General features: G+C 49.4%; 1 protein-coding gene across 1 annotated transcript in view; it reads left to right on the top strand.

Annotated features, from left to right (window-relative positions):
- LOC116850305 (protein Wnt-6) overlaps nucleotides 1-10823 on the top strand; it is a 119770-nt gene that overhangs the window by 60701 nt on the left and 48246 nt on the right. The window contains exon 3 of the mRNA XM_032828438.1: nucleotides 3875-3979. The gene's annotated coding sequence lies outside the window, so the exon portion shown is untranslated. The remainder of the gene's footprint in view (nucleotides 1-3874; nucleotides 3980-10823) is intronic.

The raw sequence follows: 10823 nt of genomic DNA, 5'->3' as shown, positions 1-10823 counted from the left end.
GAGAGAGAGAGAGAGAGAGAGAGAGAGAGAGAGAGAGAGAGAGAGAGAGAAATAAAGAGAGAGAGAGAGAGCGGAGTGAGCGAGAAAGAGATCGCAAGAGAGACGAAAGAGAGAGAAGGAAAGAACATCGCCCTCGCATCCCTCACCCTCTTCGTCCTCACGATGCCTGAAGATGCCTGGATAGTATATACACCTCGAAGGCGGCCGAAGGGGGATATAATGGCTCGGCCGGACTTCACACGATGCCGACTGGTACACCGGAGCCCGGAGGATGATACAGAGCTCGGTGAGGCCGCGAGAGGGAAAGAGATGCGACTAGAGTGGACCTCCGAGCGAGAGGTTCCGAAGTCGCGGAAGGTGCTACCACGGCAACTCCCAGCCTTCTCGATCCTCGCAGATCGTCCTGCTCGTTCGATCTTCCGGGAGATGTCGGCTGTGTTCTGATTTCTCACTTACGGCCGATCTCGCCGATGAGCAGCGTATCCTGGCTGTTGCGCAGCGCGCGTGTCGTGGATTACCGATCGCGGGGATAATAACGATTACCGCGGCGGCCGGTGAAGGATGTTATGAAAAAGAGGAGCTCGCGCGCGCTTAATTGAACGCGAGACGAGAAGAGAGGATAATTACAATAATTTTTCGACGATCGACTCGTCCCACTTCTAACGTCGCTGTCGGGAATAATATCGCGGTCGCGTCGCGGATCGAAACAAGAGGGAGGAAATGGCAGAGTGAGAGGAGGAGACAGAGAAGCTCGACAGGGAGATTAGGCCGCTCGGAGGCGTCGGGGAGAAGCAGGAGGGGGCGGCGGAGGAACTCCTCGCGCAGAAGAGAGTCGAAGGGTGGGCCCCGTTACCCGGCTTTGTACGAGGGGCCGCTTGCCGCTGTCAGCCCGCGGGGGCCTTATTTCAAGACCGTACCGAATCAGGCACGACAATCGCCCTAATATCCACACGAATGCCGTGCCGGAGGCCCCCACGGTGCAACGGGGCCCCCCTTCTGCCCGCTGATGAAGGGAGGCCGAGGAGACCTCGCGATGAGTAAGAGATCTTTCCTCTCCCGTTCTCTTCTTCCCACACCCCGTCTCGCGGGCTGCTTTCCTCTTTGTCGTTTTCTATCTTTAACCTCGCGTCTCGCCCCGACGTTTCGCGCCGCGTTTTCACTGCTTCTCGCCGCTAAAACATCCCTCCCCCCGCGCGATTAACGCGCTCTCATCTCCAAACAAATCGTACATGTTTACGAGAGAATGTTTCCAGCCACGAGTTTCAGTTCTTTCACAGCATCCTCCCGATCCTTCGCGTCGAAATGTAAGCTACGCTCGGTAATGTACGCTTGTGTGCCTTCAGCTATCTCGCTCGGCTCACTTTACTCACTTTGTCTTATTTCGCACGTTGCGTTTACATCTGCTCTTTAATCATGACGGTAAAACAACATTGATGCGCGAACTACACTTCTCTTATTATTACGTAAAATGACAAATCACACTGAAATTCGCGTCGAAGAGGAACACACGCGCTTAAAGCGCGCGGAGCTATACCATCCGATGTTATATCGCTCGCGATTAATATCTATAGTTATCGATCATTAATAACCTTGTATTATGGAAGTCGTGGCTTCCACGAGAGCGAAGGGGAAAGGGAAGAGGGAGGGGACCTACGTCGGGTCCGCGGCGTAAAAACACGTTGTTGCTGACGCAACTACGCCCGCATTGTCCGGGGATGCGGCGCGTCATTAGTGGAAGCTTCAACGCTACCATCGCGCGCTTCACCGTCGGCATTCAGCGATTCGCCTCGTGGATTCGTTCGTGACGAGCTCCGTGCGAGTAGGTGGCTAGCTCGGCCGGCTCGGGGAAGAGAAAAAAGGGATCGTTTAGAAGGGTAATGGGGCCCACGGGCCCTGCGCGGTTCGGTTTACCGAATGCGCCCGCCACAAAGCCTCTAGCGAGGGAATAAACGCAGTCGTTACGGTGTTTGCGCCGACATTTAATTGTTTGCCCTTCCCTTTCAGACGTGGCCGTGTCTTTTCGTTTTCTTTTCGCTCTCTTTCTCCTCCGCGAATATCTCTCTGTCGCTCTCTCTCTCTTCCTTATCATGCGCGATGTAACCCTTGCATTTGTTTGCAACTGTTGTCAATTGAATCCATGCGGATCGCGCGAATAACAAAGTGCTCATTTGCATACGGGATGTCTGAGGACGCAAAGTGTCCCATATCTGGTGTGCACATGCAGATTAGATCAATTTTAACAAAAAAATCCTCTACCATTTTGCCAAATAATGCGCGTAGATTCTTAGTTATTAATTAAAGAACATTGCTGCATTATCGCACGCCAATCTTCTTCAATTAATAACTAAAAAATCTACGTGGTTATTTGCAAAATTGTATAGGACTTTCTTGCTCAGTTTAACCTGATCTAAAACGCATGACTGCACGCTTTCATAGCTCATGTGCCGTATCGCGCGCAATCATTTGCTAATCTCCTTTAATTAGTAACTGAAAACTTTACATGATTGTTTGCAAAATGGTAGAAGAATTTTTTAGTTTGATTTAATTTGCATGTACACAAGGTATGGAATATTTTGTTAACTAACTCTGTACAGTATTGGCATTTGTTTTCATTCCTTAGCGAAATAGCGGACCGCGAACGCGCGCGAACAGAACGTCGAGCGAAATTTCGAAAAGTCACACACACACACACACACACACACGGCGGAGATCGACACGTCGGCATAATCGAGACGGCGGACGTGGGAGTTTATTTTCATCGGTGACGCGGGCCGCAGGCCGCGGCGCAATCGCGTTCCACCTTCTCGCCGTCTAGTCCAGAGCCCCTTTTATCCGTTCCGATGGAAGCGGATCGTGCATCATGGCGCGGCTGATAAACGGATTAAGAACTTCGAATCTAATTGGCCCCCAGTCCCCGATTGTAAAAGAAACCCTCGTCCGCCTTACTGCCGGTCGTGAGATTAGGATTCGTATATAGTATATGTGCGTACCACCCTGGAGCTTATCTCCCTTCCCGTCGTTGGCTTCCCAACCTGTTCGCCGAGGAACCTGCCGGTGTTTACCCACATTTCCCTCGGGTTTCCAATCACTTTACGGTCCTAATCGTCGCTTCCGCATACTTCGTACGCTATTGGCTCGCCGCGCCGTGTCGTTATCGGCACTGTAATCGAGTCTATTACCGTGACTATTGCCGACGGGATTTTTCATAACAAACTACCTGTCGTATCGCGTCCCTTTTTCCTCTCTCTTACTCCCTCGCTCTCTCGAACCCTTCTCCGTTGTGCGATGGAACAGTTGCTGATAGTTAAGTAGTGCGATAGAACAGTTTGCTGTTAGAATATATCGATTTGGTTATCGCCGCACCTGAGCGGAGAGATACGGACATACCGTGCCGCTCATGTGTGAGAATAATCGTTTTCACCTCGGCTAAGTTGTCATCGTTGCTCGCGATTCTTGCGCATTGTTAGCACAAGCCAGGGCTGTGGCGTAGTTTTCAAGATTACGATCTACGCGGCTTGTTTACATATTTCCTGCGTAATGTATACACACTCATTCTTCACGTAGACGTGAATTATGTAGAATATTACAAATTATATCTAATAGCATATAAAAATTACTTAAATTTTAAGGCATTTTATCGTGTATCTGCCTTGACTATTAATTATAAATACAATATTTGAAAAAGACAGCAAATTGCATAAAATTTTCATTTCATCGTGTAACAGTTATAGATTTGATTCTCTGTAAATAAGAATGTAACCAGAGAGTCGTGTGGACTCGTTTAGAAAACAACGTTCACAAATTTATATCAAAATTCTAAAGATCAAGTAAAAATGTGAACTTTTCTTAATGAATTTTTCATTTTTTTTTGCAGTTTGTCTCCCTCCGAGACATTTCTGAACGCGAATTGCCGGACACTATTCTATTTCCCCGGCGTCGCGTTACTGCAAACGGAAACGTGCGGAAAAAGCGGATGCCTGTGAGTATAAAAGATACCATAAACGCGAACGTTAAACGTTACGCGGTTTCGCGGTACGCGTGCAGACGTATCGCTCGTATTATTCTAGTTTAGTGTAATTTACGATCCATAAATTACGGCGCATTTTGCGCCGGCATTATTTCAACCGAACACATCCAGCCGCGTAATTGATCGCAACTTTGTGGCCTCCTGTCATTTTCGGGCCGACTTTCGCAAGGCGAAGATTGAAAACGGCGTCCGCGCGCGAAATCCACGAACGTGGATATTCGGTGGGATCGACGAGGCCGCGCGTTGCGAAAAGAGAAGGAAGGAGCGAGCGTGGTGCCGCGGTACCGCGGCATAATAACAGAGCGCCGCGCGCGCGCGCACACACACGCACACGCGCGCACACACACGCATGCACACAGGCCGAGCTAGCTGATGACTTCATTGAACTGGACCCGCTCGGGCCTCGGGCCCAGGACCTCCCTGAAACCGCCTCAAATTATAACGCCGGCTCGGGCCCAGGCCCGCTTTTGATGGGCTCGAGACACATCTTGAGCTCCTAGCAGAGCACAAACGGAATCGCCGCGAAGCCCGCCTCCTCTCGATTTCGCGTCGGCTGCGCGCGGACGCGACAGGTATCGCCGCGTTCCGCTTTAATCGCTCGCTAATATTTATCGAGGGGTCGATTTTTTTTATTCTCTCAAACAGACACGTGCGTTTCAGCTAGGTAAAAGGAGCTATCGGCAAGCAGCAGGCTATGTGTTTCACGACATACGATTAGATTAGAAATCTGCTCTTTCAATGATTAATCGCAGAAGCGTGTCTTACTCAGCGATCTTGGTAAATATCCAAACAAGCGATCTCGATTGCGCACTAAAAATGCTATTTACAGCTTGATAGCTCACCTTTTTCATCGAAATGGCATTCTCGCGGTCGCGCTTCCGCGTCGATTTCACGAGCCGCGGAGCTCGGGAAAGCTAAGTGTCTCCTCGCGTTGTCCATTCCGCGACACGTCGTGACACACGCTCGCCTTTCGCCACATCGTCGCGGACGGTTCGATACATCGATCCGTCGAGCTCTGTGAGAACGATTTCGCGCGCGATCAGTCCGCACGAGCCGCGTGTTGCGAGCGCGGATACACGCCGCGAACGCGATCGGGATCGTGTAGATCTCCATTCGCAGAGGAAAATACGGGCGGTACGGCACACTAAAAATCGCGCGGGGACACGCGGACCGCGTGGGATTTATTGCCCTCGCGAAATCGTGACGTGTACGAAATAGTCGCGCGGTGATGTAGATGCGACGTTCAGATACTCGGCGTAAGCGGAGCATTAGTATGCGCCGCACACGCCGCTATAGACCGTGCAAACGGGACACTGGATCGACAACTCAAAATATTCTCACGCTTCTATAGACATGCCACTCCGCTTACACTTGCTATTTCGCGAAAGTAACTAGGACAAAAAGTAACTAGAAAGTAACAATGGACGGAAAAAATATCAGACTTAACAGAGAATATTTAATCTCGTTTGCGCATCTGAAAGATCAGCTTATCAAAATTTTTCAATGTCCAACTTCGTGTGAGTCGTGAGGAAATGATTTTGTTGATAATTGATTCAATTTTTTGCAAAAGAATGTGAGAGGCACGTATATTTCTCTGTACTCGCTGTGTGCGGCGAGGGAGAGACAAACATTGAATGAATCGTCTCCACCCGACAAGGAATACCAAAATTCCATGGCTGCGAGCCAGCGAATTATTTACGACATACCGGCCAGGGTATACACGAGAATCGAGTGCTCGATCTCGGCAATAATACTGCGTAGAAAAGGCGGAGGGAAGACAGAGGTAGAAACGGCGACATCGGCCGCGGGACAAGTGGAGAACACGCGGCGCACACGGAGTCACCTAACCCGGTCGGGTCAGCCGGAATATCGTCGTCCACCACCCAGTTCACTCTTTATATATATATATATATATATATATATATATATATATATATATATCTTTTTCTCTCCGAACCATCACCGCGGAACGTATCGATGCCCGCTGGTACACCAGACCGGAGATCCTATGGGAAATAGAAAGTGGGCACGCGGCGTTCGCGGTTGCCCCGTGCGTTTAGCCTATGTGAAATTTACGAGCGGGTTGCCTCGTAATTACCATTGTAGAAACTCGCGCCGGTGATAGAAAGGGAGAGACAGAGAAACAGACGGAGGTAGACGAACGAAGGTGGACGAGGGAGACGAGACGAGAGGCAGAGTGTAATAGAGAGAGAAGGAGAGAAGAGGAGAAGTTACCTCGTATCTCGAGGCCGGGCCCAAAAGAGAGAAAGAGAGAAAGAAGGACGTAAGTGCCGTGTAATTGCCACTGCGCGTTTACTCGGGCATCTGTTTACCCACTTCGATCGCAAAACGCGCCGAGCTGTAAACGCCCGCTCTCGGGATCCCGCGCGCGGATCAGTTTCCATCTCAGTAAAGAGCGTGCTTATTACCCTTACAGAAACGGCCTGCCGATTGGTATCTGCCGCGTATTAACGACGCTGCCGCTTCGCAGCCGCTCGCCGCGGTGTGGTGTGGCCTCTTCGATAATTAGGAAAAAAATCCTACAGCTGAACGAGATAGATAGCGGGCCGCGGCGTCGTGCGCGAGAAAAGCGTGTCGATCTCCGCCGGTATCTCGGACTCCCGGAGCCTCGGCTCTTAATGTTCGGTCGTGGCGATAATAAGAGTTAATTAACTCCGAGTTAATTATTCGACTAGTCGATTATTTCCCGACCGTGATTCTATCTGCAGTTACGCACGGGGAGTAAAACTTAAGGATGTAAAGATGACGTCGATATGGATTGACGGTTAGGCTCCTGGCTGCTCGCCGCGGAACTCTTGATTGGTGACGCTAGAAACGAATAAACGCGTGTCCAAGATTCTTGCACTGCTATTTCCAGATAAAAAGTATTTGTACGAAGAAACACTTTTGATATCGCTTAAGCATACTTGTAAAATGCTCCGAAAATTATCCTTGCATCCGTGACAGTCAACAGATAGCCGTAAATTCAACGTGTACGGAGAAAATGTTATGGTTGTCGTATCCATGTTCTCTATAGTTAGAGAACATTTATGTGCCTTCAAGTTAAATAGATATTGCGTTACAAGTTGCTATTGTTACATGCCTATTAATACAGTACATAGCCACTGTTCTTATGATACGTAATGTTCAGTTAGTATATCCTCAATATGGTATAGTTGCTTCAAACGAAGGAATATTGCTGTCTCTCTATTTGCAGGACGAATATCATGGTTGAGAGATCCATAGAGTTTAGTTATTCAATGTATGAAAATGGCACGCAAGAATTCTGAGCGAGTCATCTCTCGCAAACCAAAATGGCCGTAGCGAGTACCCGGAGGTACCTTAATACCTTACGCGCGACCGATGTCTCCGCGGTAGAGCTTCAACGCGAATGCAAAGATCCGAGAGGATATCGGAATGTAGATGATAGAACGGCGCGCAATAAATCGGCGAGACGTCACGACGCAGAAAAACGGCCGGATCCACTTCGTCCCGGTCTTTCTTTGTCGTGGGACCGATGACACGCCATCGGTCCCAACCGCAGCTCCCGGGGCCACTACTCGGTCACGAGGCCCAGTTCGACCGACCGACCGATCGACCGACCGTCTGCGACGCGACGCGCGGCCTTGCGAAATTCGTGGCAAAAAATGTCTGCGCGTATCTCCCTTCACCACCCCCTCTTCCCTGTGCTCGTCCACCTTGCTCGCTCATAGATTCGTGTATAGAATCGTTACAAGTTAGAATCGAGGCAGCAGCCTTCAGGACTCCTCCGCGCGGGTTGATCCTTCGACTGTTCGAGACTGTGACATGTGAGCTTGACACGAGGAATGTTACGCTTGCCGAAAGATGTGCATTTCGAAGATTCCTCGGGCAAGTGTAGACTAATGGAATTGGATCATCTCCTCGGCCTCGATGCCACCAACAATACGTCCTTGATTTTCCGCGAAAAGACAATTTGACGACAATTGTATCTTTCTCATGATTAGACTCTACATACTCTTGTTCACTTCCCTGAGGTGCGTTTCACAAATTATTCTTACGTTTGTCACTGCTCGAGAAATCATAATTTCCGCTTATCTCATCGCTCCCCGTCTGGAGGAGGATTGATGATCCCGAGAAGAACACTCGAGCGAAGGTCGATTAAATCGACGGCGCAAGTTTACAGTGTTAATAACGCGTCGTCAATATGTAAAAATGCGGCGGTCCCTCCCCGGCGTCCGAGAGAGTTAGTGTCGCCGTGAGCTCCATTCCGCAAGGTCCAGGTCATTAGTAGCGGAGCTAGGCGAAAACTCTTGCCATTCTCGCGCAGTCAATTAGCCGAATTGATCACCAGACACCCGTGACTTCGGTCGTTATAACGATCCGTTCCTATTACTTGCCGCGAATGCCTGGCGTGCCATCGGCCGACGTGGCATGCAGAACAGCGAGGATACCGAGAGTCGGGACTGAAAAAAATCATGCCGTAGAACATTCTGCAGCTTTGTCGAGGCGCGCTCATCGCGCGTGTACATTAGTGTGTCTCGTCCCTTTTTTTCCATGTCCCTCCCGCGCTCCCTCTCACTCCTTCCCCTTTTCTCTCTCCTTCTCTTTCTCTTTTCCTTCCTCTATACTCTCGTCATAATAAAAGAATCTGTTCCTCCCTCTATATAACGCTGGTCCGCCTCTACCGTTTCGACAAGCAGCGGCAGCGTGTTCGAGCAGGTTCTCAGGAATTCACGACTCATGCGGCGACCGGGTGTCCAGGATAATGGCATTTAACGAGGAGGAATCGTTGCATCGGGTGTACCGAACGCGGTCAAAATTACCGGGTCGGACTAATGTACAAATGACGCCCGATGACGATCGTGGGTATTGTTCTAATACCTTTTTCCGAGCGCGTTAACCCGTGAGAACATGTCAGCGCGTCTCCCTCTGGCTCTCTCTCTCTCTCTCTTTTCCATTGCCCCGGTTAGATATCGACTCTCAGTCTCGCCTCTATTCCCAACGCTTCGGTTTAATTACTTAATCAATATAACGTCGTTGCCAGCGGCTTAGCACTTGACGAAACAAGCGGATATCGCATTCGGCGGTAATTTCAAGCGTTCAACTCAAATCACCGTTATCATGTTACGGAGAACACTGTGGAGTATAATTGGAATCTTCTTTAACTTTTTCTTTAAGTTTCTTCTCCTCTCAACAAATAATAATTTTATTATACATATAATTAATTACATATAATTATTATATGTATTCTTAGAACTCTCGCGCGCGCGCGAGCGCGTGATGAATTTAATTTGACGAGTCATCGAGCACGATCGCGAATTATTTTTCTCGTTCGCAAAAAAGTGAAACCTACAACGTGCTTTTGTAGCACATTGTATACGTTGTACTCTCATCGTGCCTTATATGGAGATGTGGAAACAGATAGATCGCTTCGTAGGATCGACGGGCGTAATTAGTGCGCGCGAGCCAATCAGCGCCGTGGCGGAATTAGTATGCAGGTTGGGAAATTCAAGCGCATAAACGCTCGCAGGGCAGCGGAGCGGCCAAAGGGAGAGAGAGGATCGAATCGGGATGACAGAGAAAGAGAGCGAGAAAGTCAGGAAGGGCGACGATGGCGGTATAAGAGAGGCGGCGGCTCTCCTCGTCTCTGAAAACTGGTCTGGTGCAGTTGCGGTCTTAGGAACAGAGGAGAGTCGAAGGAGCTGCATTCCCCGGTAATTAGTCTCACCCATAAATTACTGGCTATTTCGCGTCTGTGTTGGTCACGAGTCGGTAACACCGTTCTTCCCCTCCTCATCTCGATACGTTCCGACTTCCCTTTCTGCTCTACCTACGCTTCTCGTTCTGCTCGGTCACTCAAAATATCGTTCTCGCTCCGAATGACAAACGAAAGAGAGAGAGAGAGAGAGAGGGAGAGATATGAGAGAAACTTATATCGATTTGAGTCACAGAAACTACGAACGTAAACTCGTAAGATTTCGAAATAAGCAGTTGCAAAATTGTCTCGTTTTTTTTTTCTGCCTCTTCGTGTTGACATTTCTTTCTCGGACTATTTAAATCAAATTCAAGCAGACGTCTATTTTCTTAGTTCATGAAAATAATCGTAGATTGTCCATGACACGAGAGTAACGTGCTATACATCCCGCGTGTTACGCGGTACCGCGTACTAATGGAGGGCTCAGATACGGCCGGGAGGGGCTATTTAACGGGCGGAAGATTCTCTAGGTGCCAGAAGGTCCGACTCTATGGGAACGAAACGGGCTCATCTTTGCCGTAGGTCCGCGGACCTGTTCTGGACCGAGCGGATCTCTCGGGGCGCCCAAGAAAGGGGCACAGGACCCCGCTGCTAAATGAGCTGTAATACGGACCCCCGCTGAACCTCCTCTCTCCGCGCGCCAGCCCTCCTTGAACCGTACTTCGAGGCATTCCCCCTCCCTTTCATCGCCGCTTAAAACCACTCACGCTGCTTGGCCCGCCGGTTATGATATGACCACACGAGACGACTTCTTCTGCTGTCGACTCTTCCTGCAATATTTTTACTTCTCGGCTCACCTTTATTTTTTCCCCGCTTGCTCTTTCATCGCCGCTATTATCGCCCTCGTCTCTATCACCGGGATCCCATCAATGACCGCGTCATTCCTGAGGATCGCCGGCGCTCCGAAAAGGAGACGACGCGTGTGAAAGTAGCGCGAGGTAAAGAGCCAAGCTGAGACCAAGAGATATAATTACGCAACCATCGTTGCATTTGATTGCATTTTTATATCAGACCAATATTTTTTCCATTATCATGATACACGACTAACTCTTAACTCTT

The sequence above is a fragment of the Odontomachus brunneus genome, unplaced genomic scaffold (genome assembly GCF_010583005.1).
Source record: "Odontomachus brunneus isolate Ranch 3 - 2012 unplaced genomic scaffold, Obru_v1 Obru_scaffold_005, whole genome shotgun sequence".
NCBI lineage: Eukaryota > Metazoa > Arthropoda > Insecta > Hymenoptera > Formicidae > Odontomachus > Odontomachus brunneus.
This window is presented reverse-complemented; position numbering and strand designations above follow the sequence as displayed.